Below are 7,303 nucleotides of genomic sequence, written 5' to 3' on the forward strand. Positions count from 1 at the left end.
CATGTGTCAAACGGATATAGCTCCTAACTTGGGAGATTTAATAACCCCAAGTGGACCAATGAGAGAGCGACACATGTCTCCTTGGGAGGCGCCCAAATGGCCTCTCCAGATGTGTGACACGTGTCACTCAGATATTCCTTCTGAAAAGACCGTCTTCAAGGCCCAAACTTTGAGGCTCCTTAAAGCGACGTGCCCTAATCCAGGTCATCAAACCCTAGGGAGGACACACTTCCCAAAGACCCTATAAATTGGGAAATTCCCCTCATTTATGGGGACACGTTACGTTGCACTAATTACTGCAATCACTACAGAGCTGTCGTTCTCAAGAGACAAACAGTACCTGAGTTTGGAATCCGAGTAGATAACTTAATTTCCGCACGTTTTGTTCCGAATACTGTTCTAACTTAATCTTCAGAGGCGGACCACCGACCATTCGGTGCTCCGTTTTCTTTGCAGGTACATGTGTCTTTGCTGAATCCAGTCTAGAGCTATAACTCTCCCAAGGGACACCAAAAACCCCAAAACATTTGGCGGCGTATGTATGGAGATTACCTCTAAGATGGCTTCCCAAGAACAACCTGTGCCGCCTCCAGAGACCACTCGGTCTCTGGAAGAAATAGAGGTCTAGACGGACCATGACTTAGGTGATGACGGAGATGTCGAAACCTACGTAGCCCAAGACGGGTCACAGATCTCTAAGCGCCTCCGTCACAAAGACATTCGGGAGCGTAATGCTAACCAGGCGGGTCCTAATAGGCCCCTGGACCCTCAAGTAAGCCCTCGGGGCAGCCGACTGATGCCTCCCAGGCGGTAGGATCAGCCCTATTCACTCGTGATAAGCTCATAAAGTTTATGAGTAGTCTCAAGGGTGAAATTAAGGGGCTGATCAACAAGCGGACTTCTGCTCCTAGAAAGGAACAATCGGCCACCAAGCCTGCCAAATCTTGACAATAGAAGTCAGTCCGAGACCGAAAACCGACTCCTCACCCTACTCCAAAGGAGAAGGCTTGACCCTAGTTTAATCTGTCAAGACTCCGTTTCCATGAAACGATGACAAGAAAGTCCATTCGGCATGTACATCGGATGGTAGAAAAAAAATCACTTCCTAATGCTCGTTAGTACATCGACCAGCTAAGGAATCAGCAGCTGTCGGAGTCGGCTTCTATGTCGACTTATCACGATAGCTTTCAGAATATCTCGGTGAGGAACTCCCCTTTAGTATCGAGGACTCCTTCAAGCGGCCCCCTCGTACAGTCGCGACCTCATGTGATCAATTCGGCGTAGTATATGGCACATCCATTATACAGACCGCCTGCTTTGCCCTACATCCAGCATGCCTTCTTCAGAGGACAGGCGGCATATAACTATCAGCCTTTGGACTGGCAGCTCTGGCTACAAAACCTTGGGGAGCAGCTATAGGGAATAGTTTTTAGCCTTAATCCCACTATCTTGAACCCCACTGTGATCATACACTAAAGTACGGTGGCGTCCAAAAGGGAAGAAGATAGAGCAAAAGAGTCGCCAACGAGTTTTTAAGGAACTTGTAAACCGTTCATAGGATGAAGGTTACACCCCTTAACGATCCAAGAGATCGTCAACTCCATAAGGTCATGGACCAAATAAGGGTTCGGGGATGAAGGTACAAATCCAACCTAAAAGATATTGAACCTGCCCGAATAATAGGCCTCTACTTTATTCTGATCGTATTCATGTGCGCTTTTCAATTAACATGCAATCAATAGGATTAACCCTAAACCTGTTTATCTATGTTGGTTGAATATTAATGCACAAATAAATCTATTATTGGCGATCACTTGGAAATATAATCACATTAACCCTAAACAAGATTATTAATATCTTATTAAGCGTGATTACAAATACCAATTCCCTTTAAACATGCATATATAAAAGGTGTGATCAAGCAATAAATAAAATATCAAGCAACATAATAAATAAATATCATGTTCATGTTAATATTAAAGCATAATAAAAATAGCAAGATCCTAGGCATGATACTAACAAGATTAATAACAAACCCTAGCATGTCACTAAGCAATAAAAATCAAATCTTTAGCCCTAACATGATACTAACAATCATAAATATTAGGAAGAACATAGGAAGCATCGCAGGAATCATATTTAATATTAAAATTACCCTAGACATGATACTAGGAATATCATAATAACAATATAAACATGATTTCTACATCATAATATCAATTAAAAACCATTAAAGTTCTTACTTTGATGCCTCGTACCTCTTTCTAATAACAAAATACACACGTAAGTAACTTCAAGGAAAATAATAATCAATTAAATTAAAATAAATAATTGAAAGAGAGATTTGGGACCAAACCCTCAAAATTTAAACCTTTCACGTCTAGGGCGAAGGCAGCTTCGAATAAGGCTAGGTGTTTCTAGATCTTGTGAATGCGGAATTTTGTATAAGAAAAAACAAACTTTAGAAAAAGAGAAAGATGAATGATTTAAGAGAGAATAAAAGAATTAGAGAATGCGAATGAAAACTGATTGTTGATAATTGATCTTGAGAATTGGTGAATGAAAACGGAGTTTTTAATATGATATTTATAGAGAAAATCAGCCAAAAGATAAAATAAACAAAACAGAGTCTGACGCACAAAAAACAGAGCTGGCGCCAACCCTGGCTAACTGGCGCCAAGCACCAACACTAGCACCAGGCACCAGGCCTGGTTCGAGGCGCCAAAGCCTGGGGTCAGGCGCTAAGACTATTTTCAATGCATTTTCAAAAATCAGATAAGTTTGCCGTACTGGAGGATAAAATCATATAATTTCCTCAAAAATGCTATTTGATTTTGTTTAAATCTCTAAAAAGTCAACAAAAGTCAATTTATCAATGCTAATTGAATCAAGAATGAAAAGAACCTTCTAGAAGATTCTAGAAAACTAAAATCATTCCTAATTGCATTAGGAATGATAAATCACATTAGGCCCTCCCCAAGATCATTGGGCCGTATATAAAGCTCAAACCGGGCCCAATTTAGTAAATTGGCCGTAACTTTCTCAATATTCATCGGAATTGGGCTTATAATATATCGTTGGAAAGCTCTTGTCAAGCCCCATCCAAATACACTACTATTGGACCTATATAATGGAACAATTAAACTGTATTGTCTGTTTTCTTAAAATAAGTTTTCAAAAACAGAGAAAAGAGAAAAGAAATTAAAACTATTCGCAACACTAGACTATCCACACTTTCACTTCATTCGATTATGATTCGACATGAAAGGAACTCATCACTAGGTTTGGTTTTGGGGAGACACAAATGGGTGTCTACAACAGGCCTCTGCATTCTCCAGGAAAATAGCCAAGGCCGAACAGCCGGCTGTAGGCGTCGCTCGAAGTGCGCCTACGTTAAAGCATGTGGTGAATATGCTTGGCACTCTTAGGAAGTGGGAATTGACGTGTGCGATTAGGGACAAGGAAAGTAGGGAGCCGCGAAATTTTTTTTAAGGAACTTGTAAACAGTTCACGGATCATAAAAAGGCAACCACGATAAGGGACAACGAAGGCAACAACGATTGACCCGTGAAGGTTACACCCCATTCATAATCCATGAGATTACTAACTCCATATGGTTCGGAACCACGAAAGGAGGATCGGGGACGATGGTACGAAGAGAGTCATGGAGTCACATTCGCTCGTATTGGCCTCTACTCGATTCTTATAGTAAAACTTGATTCCTGCAATCTCAAAGGCATACAAACAAAATATTCAATTCGCTCCAAACTATTATTATGCTAAATTGGTTTAATATTAATGCAACACATTATTCTAAAATATTTGTGATCACTTGATTAAACAACAAGATTAAAAAGGAACCTAAACCAGTTGTCCAAATTATCTTATTAGGCGTGATTTTCAATTACATATTCCCTTTAAATATGCAATATGGTGATCGTAATAATAAAAGAATAATCATTAATATTGGAAGCAATTTAGCAATAATTCTAACAAAATAAAATCGTTAGAAGAATAATAGAAATAAAAGGAACATAATTCTTACTTTGATTCTGTTTGCTTGCAACTACAAAATAATAAACGAGTTAGTAACTTCAAGGAAATAATAATAATAAGAATAATAAAACAATAATTAAATTAAATTAAATTAAAGTAGAGTTGATTTGGGGCCAAACCCTCAAACAGTTATACCTTTCACGCCTTGTCTTAAGGACAGAACCACGAGTATAGTATGGACTCCTTGGAGTGCTTGAAGAAGGAATTTTGAAAGAAGAAGGATAGGCTAGTGTTTAGGCTAGAGCATAGAAGAGAGAAAAAAAAAAACCTAGAGAATTAATTGATGCCCCGTACATCAGAAATGAGGGGGTATTTATAGAAAAAATGTGCTGAGGGAACACACGTAACCCTAAAGTGATAAAAACCCTAAAAACGTATCCCGCGACACGGCAAACTGTACCATGACAAGGGAAATCCCACCGTCAGACGGGAAACATTCCCGTGACACGGTGCAAATTTTGTGTGACGCGGGAAATATTTAGTAAATGGGAGAGAAAATGCGTTAAGGGTTTACGCGGAAAGGACACGGAAACCCCCGTGTCACAGCAGGTGTCCCATGTCATTGGGAACCCCACCGTTAGAAGGGAAAGTTTCCCGTGACACGGTGGATTGTTGTCGTGATGCGGGAATTTTCAGTTCGCTTTTCCGTCTAAATTCATTTTTAACCCTAATTTCGTTCAGCATTTTAGGTGTCGATTGATAATTTCGGGCTATTTTCTGATTTTATTATTATTTGGGCTAAAATAAATAAAAAATTTGGGCCAAAATAATTAAACAATAAAAAAAGGTTAAGGCTAAAATTAAAACTATGATTTGACCAAACATCAAGACTGATCCATGGACTATTCCAAAATTGAATTTAATTAAATACGATATTTTAAGCACTCTCGGGATGAAATACTGAACCCGACCAATAGTGGCGGTGAAAGGTTGTTCATCATCGGGTTTGGTTTTGGGGAGACATTTTTAGGTGTCTACACCGGCCAAGGTGAAAAATGTCACGGTTGTAACTTATGATGGTACCTCCAACCAGAACTTACAAGGGTTGGATGATGCCGCCTAGTATTGATGCTTCCCAGCCACCCTGAAGGGTATAACCCAACAGTGGTTCGGTAATCTGCCGGCTAGTTGCATAAACAGCTTCAAGACGCTTGCGTTCTTATTTGCTTCTAACTTCTCTATGAACATCCTTACAAAGAAGCTAGGCACGTAAATAGATGAAGTGATTATTACATAATGAACGTTGCTTAGGTGAAGGAGCTAAGAACGATATGCTTTGTATGATTAGAAATCATTGATATAAAAATGTTGCTCGGCACATTATGCGATGCATGAAACAATGAATATTGCTCAGGTCAGGAAGCTAAGCAAGTATACAATGTTTCTATTAATGAATGTTGCCTTGAAAGATGATGAAGCATGCACAGTGTTGAAACAAGATTTCATGATAAAGGGATCTTTAAGGGAAGGATGATTGATATGGATATGGATGTGTGAGTAAAGTGTGTGAATGTGATACTAAGGCTGGCTGCAAGGGTCATGGCGATGGAAAGAGATGTGAGAAGAGTTAAAGATGGTAGGCTAAATAATGTGGGTTCAAGCCCCCAAGTCTAGCTCTAAATGGGTAGGGGTAAGCATTGGATATTCTTTTGACTCGATCATGCATATGAATGTGGCCGCACCTCAATATGAGGTAGCCTACGTATCCGTTAGGAATCAGGCCGAACGTAGCTCTAGCCGAACTTTGCACAAGTGTATGTAAACCTCAAAGTGGTCTTTCATGGGTTGTAATGTGGTGAAGTTGATGGTTTAAGGAAGAAAGGGATAAAAGGTTCAAGACCCGAGAGAATCCCCAAGATGTGTAATTTTGAATTTGAAAATTTTGAATTTTGCAAGTTTATTTTCAACATTTTATTTCTTTTTTTTTTCATTCTTTTGAATCAATGTAGGGAATCTCAGATCATGCGGTGCATCACTCACTTAGAATTCATGTTTCTCAGGCACGGTACCAAACACTCGATGAGAGACGCAATTTGAGACATGTTCATATCAAAGACATTGGAACATTTGCCTTTAGACATTGTTTTATTGTTGCTTTGCTGCCTTTTTTTTTTTTAACTTGCTTTTTGAATGTTATACAATTACACATCTTCCAATCCCAGGGTTAAGTGAATGTGGGTTGAAGAAATGAAGGCTAAACGTTAGACGAGGCTGAAAGTGGTTGATGAAGAAATGGAATGTGATTGAACGGGTAACAGGGAATGACAGGGTTGCAAAGGCGCCTCAAATCATTAGTGTACCTTGTTTTTAGTTCGATAATTGATTTTTTTTATATTTTTTTTGAGAATGAATGAATGAATGAAAAATTCTATGATCGAGATGTAAAGGAAATTTGTTCATTTTATTAATGGAAAAGGTGAACGAAACACATGAAACATATAAAAATTCAAATTGGAAAACCTATGCTAGACATGGATGGGGGAATGGAGATGAATGATAAAGAAATAAATTATGAAATCTTGCACAAAGGATCTGTTGTGCGCCTTGTGTTCATTACTTCTTTCCGCCTGGAGGGACAGGAAGTTCGTTTGCATCCACCAAGTGTTGAATGACGTCCTTCAAATTCCAACATTGCTCCGTAGTGTGGCCCCTTCCTTGATGGTACTTGCAATGGGCATTGGGATTCCATTTGGCGCTCCTTTCTTCAGGTTTTGGCTCTAGAAATGGCCCAATAGGTGTGATCAAGCCTTGATTGTGGTGATCAAAGGCCGCATCATAAGTCATTCCTAAAGGAGTGTAAGTTCTTTTCTTCTTGGGCAATGGAGTATCAAGAGCTAACACTTCATTGAGATGAACTTAGCTTATATTGTTGGTAGTATTTTCGTGCTTAGAAGACGAAGAAGAAGGATGGTCGTTCTTCTTATTTTTCCAAGTGTTATTATTGTTACTACCAGCAGTCTTTATTAGCTCTTCCACGATATTGATGCCGATGTCGTATACAGCTTCGAAAGTGTTCAGTGGAAGAAATTTGAGATGTTCCCTATATTTATGAGTCAGATTTTAAATAAAGAGGCGAACCATCTCTCTTTCTTTGGGAGGATCTACCAAGAGTGAAGCTATTTCCCTCCACCTGTTCAGGTAAGCGGTGAAGCCTTCATTCTCTTTCTGTTTGAGAATGGAGAGTTCACGTTCAGAAGTTTTAGTTTGAATGTTACACTTATAACGATTCATGAAACTGTCGGTGACA

The sequence above is a fragment of the Chenopodium quinoa genome, unplaced genomic scaffold (genome assembly GCF_001683475.1).
Source record: "Chenopodium quinoa cultivar QQ74 unplaced genomic scaffold, ASM168347v1, whole genome shotgun sequence".
Lineage (NCBI taxonomy): Eukaryota > Viridiplantae > Streptophyta > Magnoliopsida > Caryophyllales > Amaranthaceae > Chenopodium > Chenopodium quinoa.